Source organism: Anabrus simplex, chromosome 2, assembly GCF_040414725.1.
Source record: "Anabrus simplex isolate iqAnaSimp1 chromosome 2, ASM4041472v1, whole genome shotgun sequence".
Lineage (NCBI taxonomy): Eukaryota > Metazoa > Arthropoda > Insecta > Orthoptera > Tettigoniidae > Anabrus > Anabrus simplex.
In genome coordinates, this window is record NC_090266.1 from 94,216,756 (window position 1) to 94,239,838 (window position 23,083).

At 41.2% G+C, this 23,083-nt stretch overlaps 1 protein-coding gene across 3 annotated transcripts in view; it reads right to left on the reverse strand.

Moving 5' to 3' along the window:
* LOC136863910 (uncharacterized) overlaps window positions 1-23,083 on the reverse strand; it is a 528,465-nt gene that overhangs the window by 94,073 nt on the left and 411,309 nt on the right. Inside the window, exon 1 of one of the 3 annotated variants that reach the window (XM_068226094.1) lies at window positions 13,848-13,864. The exons of 1 other annotated variant lie outside the window; for it this stretch is intronic. The gene's annotated coding sequence lies outside the window, so the exon portion shown is untranslated. Of the gene's footprint in view, window positions 1-13,605; window positions 13,719-13,847; window positions 13,865-23,083 lie in introns of those variants that run through there. One more of the 3 variants, XM_068226093.1, reaches the window with a different exon arrangement.

The window sequence follows — 23,083 nt, forward strand, 5'->3', positions numbered from 1 at the left end:
TGGGCTGAGTCTATTTTTTATTATTTTATTTATTTATTTAATCCTTTTACCCTCCAGGGTTGGTTTTCCCCCCGGACTCAGCGAGGGATCCCACCTCTACCGCCTCAAGGGCAGTGTCCTGGAGCTTGAGACATTCGGTTGGGGATGTCACAGGGGAAGAGGACCAGTAACTCGCCCAGGCGGCCTCACCTTTATGATAAACAGGGGTCTTGAGGGGATGGGAAATTTGAAAGGATGCGGTCGTAACCTTTTAGTTAGGTACCATCCCGGCATTTTCCTGGAGAAGAAGACGTGTAAAACCACGGAAAACTACCTCGGGGCTGGCTGATGTGGGAATTGAATCCCGTCTACTCAGTTGACCTCCTGAGGCTGAGTGGTTCCCGTTGCTGTCCTCGTACCACTTTTCAAATTTCGTGGTAGAACCGGCAATTGAATCCCGGCCTCCGAGAGTGGCAGCTAATCGCACTAACCACTACACCACAGAGGGGGACTCATGTAAATGCGGCGTATGATTTAGAAGGAAAAAGTTATGCTTTAGAATTCCAACAAAATGAGACCCTCGCATTACTAGGGAAACTTATGAATACTTTTCAGCAGGTACATAAGTAAAAGTTAAAAAATGATATTGTTACTTCATTTCAATTAAAACTGCAATTTATAAAAGGATTATTCTTGCTAAATCAGATGTACCTGTCAAATGTTGCAAATTATTTAAAACATATTTAGAACCAAATGCCAATCTACTATATGAAAGAAAAAAAACCAACACATATTCGTTCCTGTAAAATCCATGTGTCGTTCTCCTCGGGAGCTCTCTTCTGGACCTGCGCACGTCAATGCTGGCCACATCAGAAACACACTCGTGGCTCTCTTAGTTTATCAATTCACTTTTGTTAGTAAATATTTTTCCACGACGAGGCCGCGCAACACAACGCCACACAACTTTACCCGTCCTATTCTCCCGCTTCTTTGCGTACCGGTATCCATTACACATCCAACTCTGTTGACCTGTTTTGGTTGTTGAAAACTTCATCTTACGAATAGATGTGATCTCCTCGAAAGCATTAATATAAATAATGTCTACAATATCTTGCGTCCTCCCTCAAGGTTGGTCAAGGTGTGACTCATCATCATCATCATCATCATCATCATCATCATCATCAGTATGTTACTAGGTCAGGGCCTCTCAGGGTGGATGCACCGGTGCTTTGCGCGGTGCAAGGTGCAAAAGACGACTTAACTAGTTTGACCAGAGTGCAGAACCGTACTCCTCGATTTTGAGCAATAGCGATGTCTCTCTCCTTCCCTAAGCGTGTCTCGCTCGCTCAGCCTGTCTCACCCTTCCTCACTTGCTCCTCAGCGTTCCAACATCCAAGCCGAGTTGAGTCGAGCTTAGCCAGAGTCGGACCGAGGCACGGTGTGCAGAACCTCTGCGCCACGGTTTGCACGTGTGAGATTTTGGCCGTTTTTTAGGCCCGGCGCTAGGTCAAAGTATAGACCTGCGTTCCGTCCCGTTGGGTTGCCCCACGCTTCGACGGAACGCAACTCAACCTGTTTAGTGATCCGTACAAACGTCGCGGACGAACTGTAGTATTTTTCTACAAATTTCGCTTTCGGACGCACTGCAACTCGGACGAAACCCTACGTAACTCAGCTGATCACGTGACTGAGTAAAAACCCGCAAAGTGCACCTGCTCGACCTCCAAAAACACTGCCTCCCTCACTGTCTTATCACTAGGGCTTGGAAGATGAAGACCTAAAAATGTCCAAAAAGGACCTAAAATGGCAAAAAGGGCATACATTGAGGTCCAAATGCATTTATAAGTTTTGTTTTAATTACATATTTATGTTTTAAAATGCAAAATTCTGGTGGTATGCAACATACAGTGCACAAAAAGTATGAGTGAAATAGGCCTACTTCTTCTTTCAGAGAGTATATATTTCTAGATTAACACAATTTAATAAAAGGCATTCCGTGTTTGCTAAGAAAGTGCTTGCAGAATTTAGAAATAAATATTTTTTTTCCACCCAGAATGAATTCAGCGAACCCGCAATGGATATCCTGGAGAAAAAAACCGAAATGAGTATAACTGGAGTGGTGTAGTGGTTAGTGTGATTACCTGCCACCCCCAAAGGCCCGGGTTCGATTCCCGGCTCCGCCACGAAATTTGAAAAGTGGTACGAGGGCTGGAACGGGGTCCACTCAGCGTCGGGAGGTCACCTGAGTAGAGGGGTTTCGATTCCCACCTCAGCCATCCTCGAAGTGGTTTTCCGTGATTTCCCACTTCTCCTGCAGGCAAATGCCGGGATGGTACCTAACTTAAGGCCACGGCCGCTTCCTTCCCTCTTCCTTGTCTATCCCTTCCAGTCATCCCATCCGCCCGCAAGGCCCCTGTTCAGCATAGCAGGCGAGGCCGCCGGGCTAGGTACTGGTCCTCCTCCCCAGTTGTATCCCCGACCCAAAGTCTCACGCCCCAGGACAGTACCCTTGAGGCGGTAGATGTCCGAGGGCAAACCAACCTTGGAGGGTAAAAGGACTAAGAAAGGAAGAAATCATATTTGGCTTAACCACACGAGGGTTACAGGAATTGGAATTCGGAAACCTTACATCAGTTGGCTTTGCAGTATATCACAATAGTCATTTCCGCGTTCTTAGATATAAAGGACCGTCCGTTTTCGGACAGGACGATGCGAAACATCGAGAAAATTCTGTCCACATCAACGAATGTTAAGGGTTCATCCTCGAGTCAAGTGAGTCTTCCTCTTCACAGTCACATCAAAATGTTCTCCTTTCAGTATTTGACTTACCTTGCAATAATTTGATACCCTGAGATTTTTCAAGTACTAGTTTATTTTTCATTTATTTTTCATTTAATTTTCTCTCTTTTCAGAAATTGTTCATGTATGTGTATTTGCTAGCGGTATGATTCGAATTAAAAAAAAAATCGAAAGAAGATGCAGTTGCAAAAAAGCCGTTAAGACCTCAAAAAGGCTGAAAAAAGACCAATAAGCCAAAAACGCCGAAAAAGAAAAAATAGGACAAATAAGACCCAGCATTTTCTAGCCTACAATGACCCGGTGGCCTCGGCGTCGGATACTGGAGGAAAAAAGGACTTTTCAACTTCCGAGCCCTACTTCATCGTAACTCCCCCCCTGAACCACCAGATTAAGAATAACGTTAGAAGTTACTTTGGTGTCCTCAAAAACCTTAAGGAACCAAGGATTCTATCAACGCTTCATTAAAAATATGAATTCATAGCGTTCGGCCTTCTAAATGCGTCGATTAGAGGCCTTTGTCCGGCTCCATGGCTAAATGGTTAGTGTGCAGGCCTTTGGTCACTGGGGTCCCGGGTTCGACTCCCAGCCGGGTCGGGGATTTTAACTTCGTCTGATTAATTTCTCCGGCTCGGGGGCTAGGTGTTTGTGTTCGTCTTAAGTGTATAAGTTCAGTTCATCAAAGTCGATTCATAATTAATAATCAGAAACAAACAAAAAGGTCATAATCAATAATCAGAAACATACAAAATTGTGGCTAGCTAAATGGTCGTTAAGACCGAAAACCAAAATTGTATATATATATAGAGGCCCGCATAAACTTGTTTAAGACTCGGTTCGACTGCGAGCATAACACGACGATTTTACTCCGCCGATCATTTCATAGCTGATCGGTCTTGGTTCTTAATATACCACAACACACAACACCGCGCAGGTAACAATACAAAGTTTCAATATCGTACAGGAATGATGTTTATTCTCATACAACTTAGTTGAGTTATTTCATTATAAGAGTCCCATTCCTAAGACTTCTGGTCCATTTTTATATATTACTATTACTATCATTATTATTTTACGACAAGCTAATGCAGTGAGCTCGCAGTTGCGATCAGCAGTATTCTGTAAGAAGGAAGTCAGCCCCGGACGAAACTACTCGTATCTTTACTTCGGTCTGTTTTTAGACCAACTTTGCTTTACGGGAGCGAATGCTGGGTGGACTCAGGATATCTTATCCATAAGTTAGAAGCAACACAAATGAAAGTAGCGAGAATGATGCCTGGTACAAGCAGGTGGGGACAATGGCAGGAGGGTACTCGGAATGAGGAGGTAAAGGCTAATCATCACGATGCATGAAGCCGTACGCACAAACCGGCTTCGGTGGCGCGGTCATGTGAGGCAAATGGAGAAAGATAGGTTACCTAGGAGAATAGTGGACTCTGTTATGGTGGGTAAGAGAAGTAGAGGTAGACCAAGACGACGATGGTTAGACTCAGTTTCTAACGATTTAAAGATAAGAGGTATAGAAATAAATGAGACCACAGCAGATGTTGCAAATCGAGGATTGTGGCGACGTAAATTCACAGAGGCTTGCTGAAAGGCATAACGGTCTATAATGATGATGTATGTATGTATGTATGTATGTACGACTCGATGGCTGAATATTCAGCGTACTGCTCTTCAGTTCAAACGGTACCGGGTTCGATTCCCGGTCAGGTCGGGGATTTTAATCGCTTCTGATTTATTCTTCTAGCTCGGGGATTTGGTTTGTGTCTGTCCCAACACTGTCTTCTTCATAATCAGACATTACACAACACTACCAACCACCACATAAACATGCAAAAGTGCTTTCGTCCCTTTATTTTTAAATGAGATTCCAAATTCCAATCTTCACATCTCTAAAATGTTCATTTTTTGAGATATAAGCGTCCTCGTGAGAAATAATTGAACAAATTTTTCACTTCCTTTCACCCTCGTTAAGTGCCTTTTCCGAAAACAAAAATGTACATGTTCCTGTATTTTTAAAGGACTTTCCAAATACCAAATTTCTTGTCTGTAAAATGTCAAGTTCTTGACATTTACCGGTACTCATTTTAAAAATTCGTCCGCTTTTTCAATTCTCTTCAGCCCCTTAAGTGGATTTTCCGAAAAAAATACATTTTTCATTATTTTTAAAGGAGATTTTAAATACAAGTTTTTACGTCTGTGCGTCTGTAACACCTTCAGTTTTTGAGATATAAGTATTCTCATAAAAATAATTCAACTTCTTCTTCACTTCTTTCCACCCGTCCCACTTACGTGAATTTTCCGAAAAAAATACATGTTTCTTTATTTTCAAAGGAAATTCAAAGTACCAACTTTCACATCTGTAACAGATTCCGTTTTTAAGATACAAGTATCCTCATAAACAGAATTCAACTCCTCCTTTACTTATTTTCAAACTCCCTTAAGTCGATTTTCCGAAAACAAAAAAATACGTATTTCTTTATTTTTAAAGTAGATTGCAAATACCAATTTTCACGTCTGTAACATCGTTCATTTTTGAGGTATATATATCCTCATAGAAAGAAACCAACTAATTTTTCATTTCATTCACGACATTCACTTTCCGAAGGCAAAATAATACATATTTATTTACTTTGAAAGAAGATTCCAAATACAAATTTCATGTCTGTAACATCTTCAGTTTTCGAGATGTAAGTATCCTCATAAAATTCATTCAACTCATTTTACCCCCCACCCCCCCCCACCCCCCGCCCACACCGCCCGTTAATTTGATTTACCGGCCCAAAAATGCGTCTTCCCTTATTTTTAAAGGGGATCCAAATACAAATTTTCACGTCTGTAACCTTCAGTTTTTGACATATAAGCTTCTCCATAAAAATAATTCGATATTTTTCACTAGCTTACACCCTCTCCTTTAGGTGAATTTTCCGAAAACAAAAATAGTTTCCAAATACGAATTATCATGACTGTAAAATCTTTAGTTTCTGAGATATGTGTATCCTCATAAAAAACACCTCCCCCCCTAGTTGACTTTTCCCCCCAAAATGCGTGTTTCTTTTTACAGGTGATTCTAAATACTAGATTTCACGTCTGTGATATCTTTAGTTTTTGAGATATAATTATCCTCATAAAAATAATTCAACTCCTTTTTCACCCCACCCCTTAGGTTGATTCACCCGCCCCCCTCCCTTCCAAAAATGCGTGTTTCTTTATTTATATGGGAGATTCCAAATACCAATTTCCACGTCTGTAACCTTCAGTTTTTGAGATATAAGTTTCTCCATAACAAGAATCCAACATATTTCACTTCCTTTCACACTTCCCCTTAAGTGAATTTTCCGAAAAATACCTGTTTATTTATAAATGAGCTTCCAGATACCAATTATCACGACTGTAACATCTTCAGGTTTTGAGATAAATGTATCTTCATAAAAATAATTCAACCCCTCCCCCCACCACATCTCAAGTTGTTTTCGCCCCAAAAATGCGTGGTTCTTTTTTAAAAAGATATTCCAAATGTCAGTTCTCATGTCTGTAATATCTTTAGATTTATTGGATACTAGCAATTACCCGCGGCTTCGCTCGCGTGCATTTCGTAATTTGTTCAAAGTAAACGTTCCTCGGCATTGTACTAAGACATTATCTGAAAATTCCTAAAGTATAAAACTCACCGAAAAGTTGAGTTTCATTTACCCAAGAAATTCTTTGTAAACCACGTTTATGGTATTACTTTTGGGGCTAAGACGACCATGCGACATAGAACTATACATGTGAGAAGTAAAAAAAAATCAACATGTTTCTTTATTTTTAAAAGAAATTCCAAATACCTATTTCCACGTCTGTAACATCTTAAATTTTTTATATAAGTATCCCCATAAAAAGAATTCAAGCCATTTATCAGTCCTTTCCCCACCCCCACCCCCACCTAAGTGGATTTTCCGAAAACAAAATTACATGTTTCTTTATTTTTAAAAGAGATTCCACATACAAATGTTGACGTCTGTAACATCTTCAGTTTTAAGGTATATGTATCCTCATAAAAAATAATTAAACTATTTGTCACTCCTTTTCAAGTGCCTTCTCCGAAAAGAAAAAGAAAAAGGTACATGTTCCTGTATTTTTAACGGGCTTCCAAATAGCAAGTTTCTTGTCTCTAAAATGTTGAGTTTTTGACAAATAATGTAGGTATACCGGTGCTAATTTTAAAAATGAACCCGCTTTTCTAATTCCTTTCAGCCCTTTAACTGGATTTTCCGAAAAAAAGTACGTGTTTCATTATTCTTACAGGAGATTCCAAATACCAGTTTTCACGTCTGTACGTCTGTAACACCTTCAGTTTTTGAGATATACTGTAGGTATCCTCATAAAAATAATTCAACTCATTTTTCACCCCCGCTTCCTACCCATTAAGTTGATTCCGCCCTCCCTAAAAGTGCGTGTTCCTTTATTTTTAAAGGAGATTCCAAATACCAATTTTCACGTTTTTAACATCTTTCGTTTTTGAGATATAAGTTCCCCATAAAAAGAATTACATTTTTCACTTCTTTTCACCCTCTCCCTTAAGTGAATTTTCCGAAAACCAAAAATTTCTTTTTATTTATAAAGGAGGTTCCAAATACCAATTATCACGATTATAACATCTTCAGTTTTGAGATATACAGTAATCCTCATAAGAAGAATTTAACTCTTTCAACCGGGCGAGTTGGCCGTACGGTTAGGAACGCGCAGCTGTGAGCTTGCATCCGGGAGATAGTGGGTTCGAATCCCACTGCCGGCAGCCCTGAAGATGGTTTTCCGTGGTTTCTGATTTTCACACCAGGAAAATGCTGGTGCTGTACCTTAATTAAGACCACGGCCGCTTCCTTCCCATTCCTAGGCCTTTCCTCTCCCATCGTCTCCATAAGATTTATCTGTGTCGGTGCGACGTAACGCATAATGGAAAAAATCCTTCGGCGCTTCCCCCCCCCCCCAAAAGTTGATTCCCTCCCCCCAAATGCGTGAAGTATCCTCATACAAAGAATTTAACTAATTTTTCAATTAATTCACCCCCCCCCCTTACGTGGATTTTCCAAAGACAAAAGAATACGTGTTCCTTTACTTTGAAAGAAGATTCCAAATACAAATTTTCATATCTGTAACATCTTCAGTTTTTGAGATATAAGTATCCTCATGAAAAGAATACAACTCCTTTTTCACTCCAACCCTACCCATTATGCTGGTTACTCCCACCTAAAAAATGCGTATTTCCTTATTTTAAAAGGAGATTCCAAATACCTTCAGTTTTGAGATATAAGTTTCTTCATGAAAATAATTCAATTTTTTCACTTAAATGAAATGGCGTATGGCTTTTAGTGCCGGGAGTGTCCGAGGACATGTTCGTCTCGCCAGGTGCAGGTCTGTTTGATTTGACACCCGTAGGCGACCTGCGTGTCATGATGAGGATGACATGATGATGAATACGACACATAAACCCAGCCCTCGTGCCAGCGAAATTAATCAATGATGTTTAAAATTCCCGACCCTGCCGGGAAACGAACCCGGGACCCCTGTGAACAAAGGCCAGCGCGCTAACCATTTAGCCATGGAGCCGGAAATTTTTTCACTTATTTTCACACTTCCCACTTCAGTTAATTTTCCAAAAACAAACAATACATGTTTCTTTAAAAGAGCTTCGAAATACCAAATATCACGACTGTAACATCTTCAGTTTTTGAGCTATAAGTCTCCTCATAAAAGATATTCAACCCCTTTCGCCTTCTTTCACCCCCCTTAATGGGATTTTCCAAAAACAAAGAAATAATTGTTTCTTTATTTTTAAAGCAGATCCCAAATACCAATTTTTACGTCTGTTAACTTTTAAGTTTTTGAGATATAGATATCCTCATTTTTACCCCCCCCCCCCATTTTACTCCCTTAGCGATGAAATATCCTAAAATCCTCTCTTAGTGAGCACCTACACCTTAATATAAGAGCTTAATATAAGCGTAGCCCCAAATTTTCATTTCTTTATGTCCAGAAGTTTTGGCTCGGCGATGATGAATCAGTCAGTCAGTCAGTCAGTCAGTCAGTCAGTCAGTCAGTCAGTCAGTCAGTCAGTCAGTCAGTCAGTCAGTCAGTCAGTCAGTCAGTCAGTCAGTCAGGACATGCTATTTTATAAATATTAATAAGTACTCTCATACAAATATTAATTAATTTTTCATGTATTTCACCCCCTCAAGTAGATTTTCCGAAAACAAGAGAATACGCGTTTCTTTATTTTTAGAGGAGATTCCAAATACCGAATTTCACGTCTGCAACATCTTTATTTTTTTAATACATAATCATCCTCATACGAAGAATTCAACTAATTTTTCAAGTCTTTCACCCTCCACCTTAAGGGGAAATTTCCAAAAATAAAGGAACACGTATTTCTTTATTTTTAAAGGAGACTTCAAATACCAATTTTCAGGTCTGTAACATCCTCAGGTTTGAGATATCACTATTCTAATAAAAATAATTCGACCCCCTTTTCAGTCCTTTTTACCGCTTCCCACCTTAAGTGGGTTCTTCCAAAAACAAAAAAGACATGTTTCATTATTTTCAAAAAGATTATAAATATCAATTTTCACATCTGTAATATGTTAAGTTTTTGAGATAACTTGTAGGCCTACATATAGTCTTTTTAAAATTCACCCCGCTTGTCACTCCCGTTCAATGGATTTTCCAAAAACAAAAGGATACTTTTTCTTTATTTTTAAAGAATATTCCAAATACCAATTTTCATGTCTGTAACATCTTCAGTTGTTGCGATATACAGTAAGTATCCTCATAAAAGGTATTCAACCCCTTTTCCCCTTTTCCACCCCCCTTAATGGGATTTTCCGAAAACAAAAAATACGTGTTTCTTTATTTTTAAAGAGGATTCCAGATACCAATTGTTTTGTCTGTAAACATTTAACTTTTTTGGATATAGATATCCTCATTTAAAAATTTCACCCCCCTTTTCACCCCTTAGCGATGAGATATCCAAAAATCCTCCCTTAGTGCGCACCTACACCCCAATATAAACGTGTTCCCAACATTTCATTTCTTTACCTCTAGAAGTTTTGGGTCGGCGATAATGAATCAGTCAGTCAGTCAGTCAAGTCAGTCAGGACATGTTATTTTATATCTATAGATTTATGCTATAGCCAGTCATTTATACCCCTGTATACACACTCATTTACAAACACTCTCACACCCGCACGTATACATATTTGCCCACATGCAACTGTACTTGCACATGTCATCCTTGAACTTCTAAAGTACACAAGTTATATACTGTACATCACATATGGGTTTCTATTTACATATACATCTTGTTTAGTGCGTGGAGGAAGTGAGGAATGGGAAGTAGTTTTACTTCATATGTTAGAAGGTTCCAGGGACAAGAAGTCAATGCGTAAAATCCATTTAAATATGCGGTTGTTCTGGCAGGGGTGGAACAAGATTAACTCCTTGTTCTCCCTTAACAGAGCGGTAATTAAGCTGCAGGCGTAGGAAAGGGGAGAGGTGTGTGTTGTCTGTCAGGGATTTCTAAGGAAGGCTACGTCCATTTGTTTACATAACGAGTTCTCTAGTGGCAATGACCTGGCTGTGTTTAGAGGGATGTGTTGGTTAATTAAACGTTCTGCTCGTCGCTGGACACCTAGTTTCCTCATATTTTCTGTTGTCGCTGGGTGCCAGGAAGCAAGACCGTATAGTAGTCAGATTGTGAGTTTCACAAATAGGAAAAACCCTCTCAGTTTTAATTACTGCGTTGATGGGGTGAAAGTACCTTATGGGGGTCACTGTAAATACCTAGGGGTTAATATAAGGAAAGATCTTCATTGGGGTAATCACATAAGTGGGACTGTAAATAAAGGGTACAGATCTCTGGACATGGTTGTGAGGGTGTTTAGAGGTTGTAGTAAGGATGTAAAGGGGAGAGCATATAAGTCTCTGGTAAAACCCCAACTAGAGTATGGTTCGATTCAAGAACTGGAAAGAATCCAAAGTAAAGCAGCTCGATTTGTTCTGGGTGATTTCCGACGAAAGAGTAGCGTAACAAAAATGTTGCAAAGTTTGGGGAAGACTTGGGATAAGGAAGACGAGCTGCTCGACTAAGTGGTTTGTTCCGAACTGTCAGTGGAGAGATGGCATCAGTAGACGAATAAGTTTGAGTGGTGTATTTAAAAGGAGGAAAGATCACAATATGAAGATAAAGTTGGAATTTATAGGAAGGGGAGTTAGGGATTGGAATAATTTACCAAAGGAGGTGTTCAATAAATTTCCAATACCTTTGAAATCATTTAAGAAAAGGTTAGGAAAACAACAGATAGGGAATCTGCCCTCTGGGCGACTGCCCTAAATGCAGATCAGTACTAATTGATTGATTGATTGATTCATTGATTGATTGATTGATTGACTGACTGATTGATTGACTGATAAGAATTTTGCCCTTATGTGGTACTGGTTTTTAAGCGACAATATACAGGGTGGTCGGAATCAGCGTGAATCAGGTTTGATCATACTGAGACTTAATTTGAAAAAATAATTTGATATCTCAAGCCGTTGTCAATTTATCAGCTGCTGAAGTTAGCCAATCAGAGAGTCATACCGAAAAATCAGCGTCAAACTCAAACACACCATGGATTTTAGCTGATATCTCTGTCACGTATTTCCTATGGCGCGATCCTGTCAGCTCGGAGGTACATGTTCAAATCCCTACCCTGGTGGAGTTTTTCTTCCATTGCTGTACTCAAGCTGGTCTTCAGCCAAGTGAAGATTTAGCAACTCCCGCTCGCAAAGCCCATTTGAATTCGCCCGCGTAACGATCTCATTGGCTAACTTCAGCAGCTGATAAATTGACAACGGCATGAGATATCAATTTTTTTGTTGAAAATGACTTATCAGTATGATCAAACCTCTAAAGCTCATATACCTGACTTACGTTGTTTCCTAACATGCTGTAGATTTCGTCCATACGGATTTACCATTCGCAACTCGTTCCTATAAGATTAGTGTTATAACTGGGGCGGGGCTCTAATCGTGTTCTAAATTATTTAAATAATGTACTCCAGCACTCTCGGCGTGTTAATACAAATATTATATTAATTACTGCTGCTTGCTTTTTTTACGAGTTGCTTTACGTCGCACCGACACAGATAAGTCTTATGGCGACGATGGGACAGGAAAGGGCAAGGAGTGGGAAGGAAGCGGCCATGGCCTTAAAGGTACAGCCCCAACATTCGCCTAGTATGAAAATGGGAAATCACGGAAAGCCATCTTCAGGGCTGCCGACAGTGGGGTTCGAACCCACTATCTCCCGAATACTGGATTCTGGCCGCAGCTATCGAGCTCGGTGCTTGTTGTTTAAAGGGGCCTAACATATAGGTCATCTGCCCATATTTATTACTAATTACGTGTAACAATTGAATTAAAATTAGTTTTACTCAAACTTGGAATTAAAACAGAATAAAACACCATACTGTATGACTATGTTGTTGTTGTTGTTAGTGGTGGTGGTAGTTGTAGTATTCTACGGTAAACCTCGATATCTCGAATCATCTCGGGAGCTAAATTTTATTTCGAGTTATCGAAATTTCTACAGAAGATAGAGAGAATGCCGTTTTCGAGCATGTATAGCACATAATTGAATCCTCTGTGCATACGGGCTTATACTGAATACATTATTTTTAACAGCATTAAAAAGTATACAAACTCTATTTTACGGCACCACTTTAATTACAACCCTTATTACAGTAACTGTTTAGATGACACGATACAGTACATACAGTAGTGAAACAAGAAAATGCCTCGGTTAACACCTTCGGAAAAAATCCGTTAGCCTCTTGTGTCTGTTACCATTAACCTTTCCTCCCATCACGTTGAAACTTCTCGACAATACCACGCAGCTGAGATTCGTAAATGGATCTTGTCATCCGCGACTTCGGGGGTTGCTTTAGTAAGTGACCGCTAATTAATTCACACCCGAGAAACAGTGAGGCTTCACCGATTTTCCGATCATTAGAAGTTTTAGTTCTTCGGTTCCCGTCATATCACTCTCAACCTTTCTTTACTTGTTAACTGTTCCTCACAAACCACAAATGCCGTATTACCGGGCGAGTTGGCCGTGCGCGTAGAGGAACGCGGCTGTGAGCTTGCATCCGGGAGATAGTAGGTTCGAATCCCACTATCGGCAGCCCTGAAGATGGTTTTCCATGGTTTCCCATTTTCACACCAGGCAAATGCTGGGGCTGTACCTTAATTAAGGCCATGGCCGCTTCCTTCCAACTCCTATGCCTTTCCTATCCCATCGTCGCCATAAGACCTATCTGTGTCGGTGCGACGTAAAGCCGCTAGCAAAAAAAAAAATGCCGTATTGCACAGTTAATGTTGCACAAAATTCGAGTTAAGAGTCTTTTTTGGTTCGAGGGAAGAAATGTTTGATTCGAGAAATCGAGAAATTCGTGTAACCGAATTTCGAGTGATAGAGAAATAAATACACGCGAAGAATAGGACAAACGGTCGGGAAATTTATGTTACTTCGAGATACTGAAAATTCGAGTAATGGAGGTTCGATATATCGAGGTTCGACTTAGGCCCTGGGGATACAGTCTGAACGTAAACAGACCCAGCCGGATCTTTCATACCGTATTCTGTAATATACAAAACTGCTTCATAAAACCGTTTGGTGGTTTGCCGACATAACTGGTCGCAAGGGTATTTCATTGAAACTAGGGCTCTAGTGTCGATCCGACCACTGTGGAGTTCCGAATCTAGTGGTTACTCTGAGTATTATTTTGCGCCGGATTTTTCCACACTCACCTGAGAGAAATGCTGTAACAATACATACCGTATTGCACGTTCTGGAGCACCTGCCCCGTATAATTACAATACATACTCTTTCAAAGACTTCATAACGCCATAAGTCAACAAACAGTTTCTATGCACAACCAACAAACAATTTGGTGACTCGAGTACACTTTCCCCTACACCTCCGTCACTTTGGGCAAGGTACACAAGGCACTATACTGCTCACTCTTGTATCTAGAAGCTATGCGACACACCTGAGCTAGGACGTGCTTCACGGATTCTCGCACACAAAAACATAGCACAAGCCCAAGCTGGAATACATCCCACGTACGTATACAACGTAAGATAAGAAGGAAAGGCTTATCTACCACGCATAAAGAATGTCACGGACAAGGAGAGGCCACACCACGTACTCAGCCCCAGACCTAAGGTAAGAGACTTTATCCGACCACCGAAGGATAACTTGGACCTAGCGAGTTGGTTGCGTAGCTGTAAACTTGCATTCGGGAGAAGATGGGATCGTCAGTAGCCCTGAATATGATTTCCCATGTTTTCCCATTGTTAAACCAGGCAACTGAGGCTGTACTTTTATTATGGCCACAGCTGATTCCTTCCAAATCCTAGCCTTTTCCTATCCAAGAAAAACCGAAGACCTGGAGCTTCGACGGGCAGCAATGTGGTTGTACATATGTCTGCATCGGAGAAACGGGCCAGATCATCGCCATAAGACTGATGGAGCACATTACACACACGCCACTCAAGTAGCCCTCTGATATATCAACTCACTACAGATTCCAATCGTCACATCTGCTGGAGAAGAATCAGGGACGCTTTAGAAATAGTGAAACATTTCAACTTCTTCTTCTTCTTCTTCTTCTTCTTGTACCGCTTATCCAACACCCTCGTGGGGTCGTAGGCGCGAACTGGGTCACACAAGTGGATTTGGCGTTGTTTTACGGTCGGCTGCCCTTTCTGACGCCAACCATATGTGGAGAAATGTATTCACTATTACGTGTTTCTGTGGTGTGTTGTGTGTGTATGAAGAGGAGTGTGTTGGGACAAACAGAAAAACCCAGTTCCCGAGTCGGAGGAATTAACCAAATGCGATTACAGGTCCTAGACTCGGCCGGGAGTCGAACTCGGGACCCTCTGAAACATTTCAAGCAAATTAGCAGAAATAATGGTTTACATCTATCTGAAGTTGGATAACTACTAGCACGGAAGAGCCCTGCGCACCGCGGGATGACAACATTCCTCAGCGCTGTCATACTTCTGATGCACGAACACATCGGGCTCTCATTTTTGCCCCTAACCGTTTGAAATTACTTCAAACACTGCATTTAGACGGAACCTCAAAACAAAACTCACTACACGGAGGCCCTTGGAAAAGGGGAAGGAAAGGCTTCCATTTTACTGGCCTTCGGTTCAGAGGGTCTCGGGTTCGATTCCCGGACGGGTCAAGGATTTTAACCTTCATTGGTTAGTTCCAATGGCCCGCTGGCTGGGTGTTTGTGATGTCCCCAACATCCCTGCAACTCACACACCACACATAACACTATCCTCCACCACAATAACACGCAGTTACCTACACATTGCAGATGCCGCCCACCCTCAGCGGAGGGTCTGCATTACAAGAGCTGCACTCGGCTAGAAATAGCCACACGAAATTATTATTATTAGCTCTATGCTCGGCCATCTTCGCCTCCAGGAATTAACATTGTACTCGTCTGTTTATGGCGAGTAGACTCCAGGACCATGTGCCTCCCCGAATGGGACATCTCGTTTCTTAATATCTCAACTTCTTGAATAGGAATGAACCCATGTCCTTTAGGGTGAACCAATCAGGCCTTTACCGCCTCGGCTACGCAGTCACCGAAGAAATAATGATAATAATAATAATATTAATAATAATAATGAACCGGGCGAATTAGCCGTGCGGTTAGAGGCGCGCGGCTGTGAGCTTGCATCCGGGATATAGTGGGTTCGAATCCCACTATCGGTAGCCCTGAAGATGGTTTTCCATGGTTTCCATTTTCACACCAGGCAAATGCTGGGGCTGTGCCTTAATTAAGGCCACGGCCGCTTCTTTCCAACTCCTAAGCCTTTCCTATCCCATCGTCGCCATAAGACCTATCTGTGTCGGTGCGACGTTAAGCTGTGATGTTTGGAACATCACAGCATGTACTAAATTATTGATCTGTGTAATTAATTGAAAAGATTTATATATTTAATCACTGGTAGGTCATTTTAAAATTATTATATATAGGGTTTTAATCATCCATTTCACATCATCATTTCATTTCTTTGTATCGCGGCTATAACGTATTCTGAACGAACGACTTATTGAGTAAAGTATTTCAACATCATTCACATTAATAGTTTGCAGTAAATTTTCCAAAAGCCGAAGTCAGGGGACCGGAGTCAGCAGGCTAATTTCAGCCCATTACCAGGAAATGTACGTCATGAAGCTTACGAGAGACCTTACCCTCTCCGCGCTCTGAAGAGACAGTTAAAACCTTGCTAACGCCTACTTTTCGAAGTTCGCCACCTGACGCTTTGTTTCCGCGGGAAAGTTCAACCTATGTGAATAGACGTAATGAAGCAACGTGATGGATTCATAGCAATGGACAGGAGAAGGGATAGTACATGAAATCTTACCGGACCATGTTATATGGTTGATGGAGGGAGACTTTGGAACCTATATACTTCGACGACAAGAGCGTGAAAGGACACTCTTACTTGGGACACTCTTACCAGAAGACACTCTTACTGACAACTACTTAGAAGGACGATTCTAATCTATCATCGGAGGAGGGCTGTATGTCTTGACATCGGAGAAGATCTTAACTTAGTTCACTTCACATCTGAGTAGTGTACTACTCAAAAGTTATTCTCATTGAGACCTGTTATCTCAATAACGAGAGTTAAAGTCAACGGGAGACCGGTTTTGACTGGTATAGAGCAGGAGAGATTTTGTTATGAATTCAGTTACGCTGTTGTTCCGTAAACGGAAGAATACAAGTGTATTCTCTCCATGAACGTAACCCATGGTGGTTTTGCTATTAAAATTAGGACTCATGACGACTTTATGTAGGGAGTACAGTAGGAAGTGTTAAAGGCAGGAAAGTCATAGTACAGCTAGTGGACTATGCACAAAGCAGAAGTAGGACTGGAATCCACAACAAGAGGTGACGCCGCCTGTACGAGAGGTCCATCAAACATCAACTGACCGAGCTCGATGGCTGCAGTCGCTTAAGTGCGGCCAGTATCCAGTATTCGGGAGATAGTAGGTTCGAACCCCACTATCGGCAGCCCTGAAAATGGTTTTCCGTGGTTTCCCATTTTCACACCAGGCAAATGCTGGGGCTGTACCTCAATTAAGGCCACGGCCGCTTCCTTCCCACTCCTAGCCCTTCCCTGTCCCATCGTCGCCATAAGACCTATCTGTGTCGGAGCGACGTAAAGCAACTAGCAAAAAAAAAAAAAAACATCAACTGCTACATAGATTGTATCCAGACTACAGAGTCTACAAATGGTGAGCTATTGACATAAATTACTGCAAATCTTCACGTAACAGTTCATTTTCTTAGTTTATTTCATTCAATTTTTTCTTTTGCTTCCGTAAGTTCAGATTCCGTTAATACGCCGTTACGTCACGTTTTTCATCCTAATAAATAGCTGTTTTAATTTGTATTTTCTGAAATTAATATTAATGATCCTTAACTTCCAAGTTAGTGTACTTAATGGTTAGTGTTCCGTCACCCCACCCCTGGGAGTTTTTAGAGTCTCATTTCGTATAATTATTATCATTATTAATTATCAACTACCGTTTTCAAGCCATAAGCTTGAAGGCTGGCGCCCTTGGGATATTGTTTATGGAGAAACAATGAGATATTATTCATTTATATTAAAATTAAGGTTACCCGCCACGTCATAATTTTGTCACACATCTGTGGACAAGAGTGGGTACGGCACAAAGCTAGTAGCAAAATAATAATAATAATAATAATAATAATAATAATAATAATAATAATAATAATAATAATAATAATAATAGTATTATTAGTTTTACGACACAGATAGGTCATATGGCGACGATGGAATAGGAGTTCTAACTCACCACTTCTCGAATATAAGCTCACACGAATAGTTCCTTCGGGGGTAAAGATCTGTTTATATGAAAGAGAAACACCTTACCTTCAGTTTGATCGTCCCCTTACGCGTATTTAGTGAGGTGCTATCCTGTTATGTTCAAGGCTGCACGTCGAATCCCGCTTGGTGTTCAAGTGTTTTTAAATATAACAGCCCGTAGTAGTAGACAGTGGGGTTCAAACCCACGATCTCCCGGATGCAAGCTCACAGCTGCGCGCCCCTAGCCGCTCGGCCAACTCGCCTGGTACCAATAAAATTACTCCTGTGAGCTTGCATCCCGGAGGTCGTGGGTTCGAACCCCACTGTCGACAGCCCTGAAGATGGCTTTCCGTGGTTTCCCATTTTCACACCAGAAAAAAACCTTAATTAAGAATCTAGAATGTAAACCCTTCTCAGATAGAAATATCTGGAGTCTTGAAAAAAAATCCATAAAACCAAACAAATCTATAACCTTCAGACTTTGTCACCCCGCGTAGGGTATTTAACTCAGACGGGCACTTTCGATATAGAGGAACCTCAATCCATGTCAAAATTCTGACACTCTGGCGGTTCTTAAAACCGATAGTAATTCAGAAGACAGTAATGACGATGCGTATCGATAATAATAATAATAATAATAATAATAATAATAATAATAATAATAATAATAATAATAATTGTGTAGTAGTACAGTAGTAGTAATCTTATTGGTACCAGGCGAGTTGGCCGAGCGGCTAGGGGCGCGCAGCAGTGAGCTTGCATCCGGGAGATCGTGGGTTCGAACCCCACTGTCGACAGCCCTGAAGATGGCTTTCCGTGGTTTCCCATTTTCACACCAGATAAATGCTGGGGCTGTACCTTAATTAAGGCCACGGCTGCTTCCTTCCCACTTTTAAGACTTTCCTATCCCATCGTCGCCATAAGACGTATCTGTGTCGGTGCGACTTAAAAACAAATTCTAAAAAAATTGGTATCACGTCCCACTAACTACATTTTTATGGTTTTCGGAGACATATAAAGCCAGAATTTAGTCCTGCAGGGATTATTTTATGTGCCAGTAAATATACGGACACGAAGCTGACGTAGACCTATTTGAACACCATCAAATACCACCGAACTGAGCTAGGAGGGAAATTGCCAAATTATGTTCAGAATGCCAGCGCTGTATCGTCCGCGTTACTCAGTCCGGCTATTATTATTATTATTATTATTATTATTATTATTATTATTATTATTATTATTATTATTATTATCGCAATTTATTATTTATTATTATCATTTTTTTTTACAAGCGAATGGACCACTAGAACTTCATTTCTTTCTCTTCGTGTGGAGTTTTCTCTGTGTTCAATACTCCTTCATGAGTAGTATAATGGGACGGTTCGGGCGCCTCCTCCCCCGCCCGCGGCGCGGGAAATTTGAATTCTGGACGGAAATTTGAATTTTGGCGGGAGATTTGAATTTTGGCGGGAGATTTGAATTTGTAAACAAAGCCACGTGCTTTTTGACAGCTGTCATCGACAACAACGCATCGCTAACCTCACTGCTGCCATCTTGACGGGCCTAAACCTCACTAGTACCAACTTAACCTAACTAGCATGAGGTAAACAAAGCCACGTGTTTTTTGACAGCCACGTGCTTTTTGACAGACAACAACGCATCGCTAACCTCAGTACTGCCATCTTGACGGGCCTAAACCTCAGTAGTGCCAACTTAACCTAACTAGCGCGAGATAAACAAATCCACGTGCTTTTTGACAGCCACGTGCTTTTTGACAGATTTGTAAACAAAGCCACGTGCTTTTTGACAGACAACAACGCATCGCTAACTTCAGTACTGCCATCTTGACGGGCCTAAACCTCAGTAGTGCCAACTTAACCTCACTAGTGCGAGGTAAACAAAGCCACGTGTTTTTTTGACAGCCGCGTGCTTTTTTTGACAGCTGTCATCCGCCATCTTTAAACCATAAAGCACTGTGCTGCCCTCTTTCGTCACCTGTCATCCGCAGTGCTGCCATCTTGACGGGTCTAAACCTTAGTGCTACCAACTTAACCTAACTAGCGCGAGGTAAACAAAGCCACGTGTTTTTTGACAGCTGTCATCCGCCATCTTTAATCTATAGAGCACAGTGCTGCCCTCTTTAGCTACTTACCTTTGAAATGTGGTGGCGGATAATTTGAAAAATGCTTTTTTGACAGCAGCCATCTTTGTGCACCATGCTGCCCTCTTTAGCTAGATACCTGTGGTGGCAGGCAATTCCACATGACAGCAGCCATCTTTAATCAAGAGAGCACTGTGCTGCCATCTTTAGCTAGATACCTTTGAAATGTGGTGGCGGCAAATTGAAAAATTTCACGTGCTCTTGTTTGGAAACAAACTCACGTGCTTTTTTGACAGCTACCATCCGCCATCTTTAATCAACAGAGCATAGTGCTGCCCTCTTTAATTTGAAATGTGGTGGCGGCAAATTCCACGTGCTCTTGTTTGGAAACAAAGCCATGTGCTTTTTTGACAGCTGTCATCCGCCATCTTTAATCCACAGAACACCGTGCTGCCCTCTTTATGGCTACTACCTTAAGCACGTAGTAGCGGGCAATTTGAAAAGTTCTGTTAGCTATCATCCGCCATCTTTAATCAAGAGAGCACCGTGCTGCCATCTTTAGCTAGATACCTTTGAAATGTGGTGGCGGCAAATTGAAAAATTTCACGTGCTCTTGTTTGGAAACAAACTCACGTGCTTTTTTGACAGCTACCATCCGCAAGAGAGTATAGCGCTGCCATCTATGTGGTGGCGGCAAATTCCACGTGCTCTTGTTTGGAAACAAAGCCATGTGCTTTTTTGACAGCTGTCATCCGCCATCTTTAATCCAGAGAGCACCGTGCTGCCCTCTTTATCGTAGTAGATGTAAATTCGTCACCTATCATCCGCAGTGCTGCCATCTTTAGCTAGATACCTTTGAAAAGTGGTGGTGGATAATTTAAAAAGAGAAATTCTACAGCAGCCCTCTCTCGACGCTAATTGCATAAGATGGCGGCTATACATGACTCCTTAAGGGTGCTTACGCAAGATGGCTGCTATACACAGACGCCCTTGGGATGCTTGCGCAAGATGGCAGTTATACATGGCTCCTTATGAGATGCCCTAGGGATGCTTGCTCAAGATAGCGACTGCTCTTATGGGACGGCTTAAGTGTCCTTGCACAAGATGGCTTGAGACGCCCTAAGGATGCTTGCGCAAGATGGCGGACACAAGATGGCGGCTATACACAACTCCTTATGAGACGCTTTAAGGGTGCTTGCGCAAGATGGTTGCTACTCTTAGCTTAGAGGCTAACGTGTCGTGCTAGTTCGATTCATTAAATTTAGGGCTTAAATGCAAAACGGACAAAATTTTTCTGCCTAATACCTAGGTTCGCAGTATGAGGAACAAGAAAACCATAGTCTAATGATGGGATCAACGGTTCGGTTCCTACTTAGGCCCTTTGGCATTCGCTCTGTTTTAGCTTGTATTGAAGCAAGTCTTCGTAACATGATCAGGTTTAGCTATGGTAGAGAGTATAACGTACCGTGCTGGTTCGATTCATTAAATTTGGAGGCTTAAATGCAAAATGTTAAATATCTCGAAAACGGTGCATCGTAGAGCAAAACGGACAAAATTTTTCCGCCTAATACGTAGGTTCGTAGTATCAGGAACAAGAAAAAACATAGTCTAATGATGAGATCAACGGTTCGATTCTTACTTAAGCCCTTTGGCATTGGCAGCTATCTATTTCTACAAGATGGTGGCTGCTCTTATGAGACACAAGATGGCTTGAGACGTCCTAGGGATGCTTACGCAAGATGGTGGACACAAAATGGTGACTATACATAGCTCCTTATGAGACAGCCTAGGGGTGCTCGCACAAGATGGCAGCTACTCTTATGAAGAAAGCTAGCTTAGAGGCTTCTGCGCAAGATAACAGCTGCTGTTATGCATGTGGTGGAGGGCAATTTGAAATTCTATGTGCTTAATCAACAGAGCACCCTGCTACCCTCTTTAGCTGAAATGTGGTGGTGGATAATTTGAAAAATTCTTTTGACAGCTATCATCTTTAAACAATGGCGACTATACATAGGCTGTTAAGGCCTTATCATTCTCCTCCTCCTCCTCCTCCTCCTCCTCCTCCTTCTCTACCTCCTCCTCCGCCTCTTATGTCAAGGCATAGCTTTATATCGAACAAGTTTAAACCTGCATCGCGAAGGCAAGCGTGTGCAGCGATAACATTATTATGCATGTTTAGACTTTCGAAACATAAGAAGAGTAGAATCAAACGCTGTACTCGATACGACATGTGATCAGAACATTGATTGATGCGTTCAGAAAACAAAATAAGTGATCAAGACTAGAATCGAACACTGTACTCAATACATCATGTGTTTAGAATATGTCAGGGGATACCCTTGTTCTAAGAAGATAAGATTGAAACATAACAAGACTAGAATAGAACACTGTAATCGATGTTGCTAACTTCAACATGTGATCAGAACATTGATTGATGTGTTCAGAACACAAAATAAGTGATCATGACTAGAATCGAACACTGTACTCGATACAACATGTGATCAGAACATTGATCGATGTGTTCAGAACACAAAATAAGTGATCAAGACTAGAATCGAACACTGTACTCAATACAACATGTGTTTAGAACATGTTAGGGGGTACCCTTGTTCTAAGAAGATCAGAATGAAACATAACAAGACTAGAATCGAACACTGTAATCGATGTTGTTAACCTCAACATATGATCAGAACATTGTTTGATGTGTTCAGAGCAAAAGTACAATTTTGATGATTTGCTTAGTGTAAAATCAAAAACTATGGAAACACACTGTGCACATATCGCATAGCTAACTCGCTCAGTAAGCAATATTGCAAAACTACAACTTCAATGATTTGCCTAGTGTAAAAATCAAAAAACACACTGTACCCATACTGCGCAGCTAACTCGCTCGGTAAACGATATAGCCAAAGTATAACTTCAAATTATTTACCTTACATCATTCGTCTTGTGTGAAAATCAGTCGAACAAGTTATCGCATAAACATGTAACATGAAATATCAGTCAATCTGTTGGCATGGGTTACAAGCATGTAGCTTATGCGGGAAGTAAAATTAAACAGAACGCTAGTGCTATAAGAAATACTCTGCTTACATTTAAGTCCCTAGCTGTTGAACAAGTTATTACATAAATACGTAACATGAAATATCGGTTCGGAAACATATTGTTTCAAGGATGAAAGGACTCTTCCTCCTCCTTACCGCACATTCCTTGTAGGGCTAAGGGGCTAATGGGCTTAAGGGCAAAAGGGTTAATGGG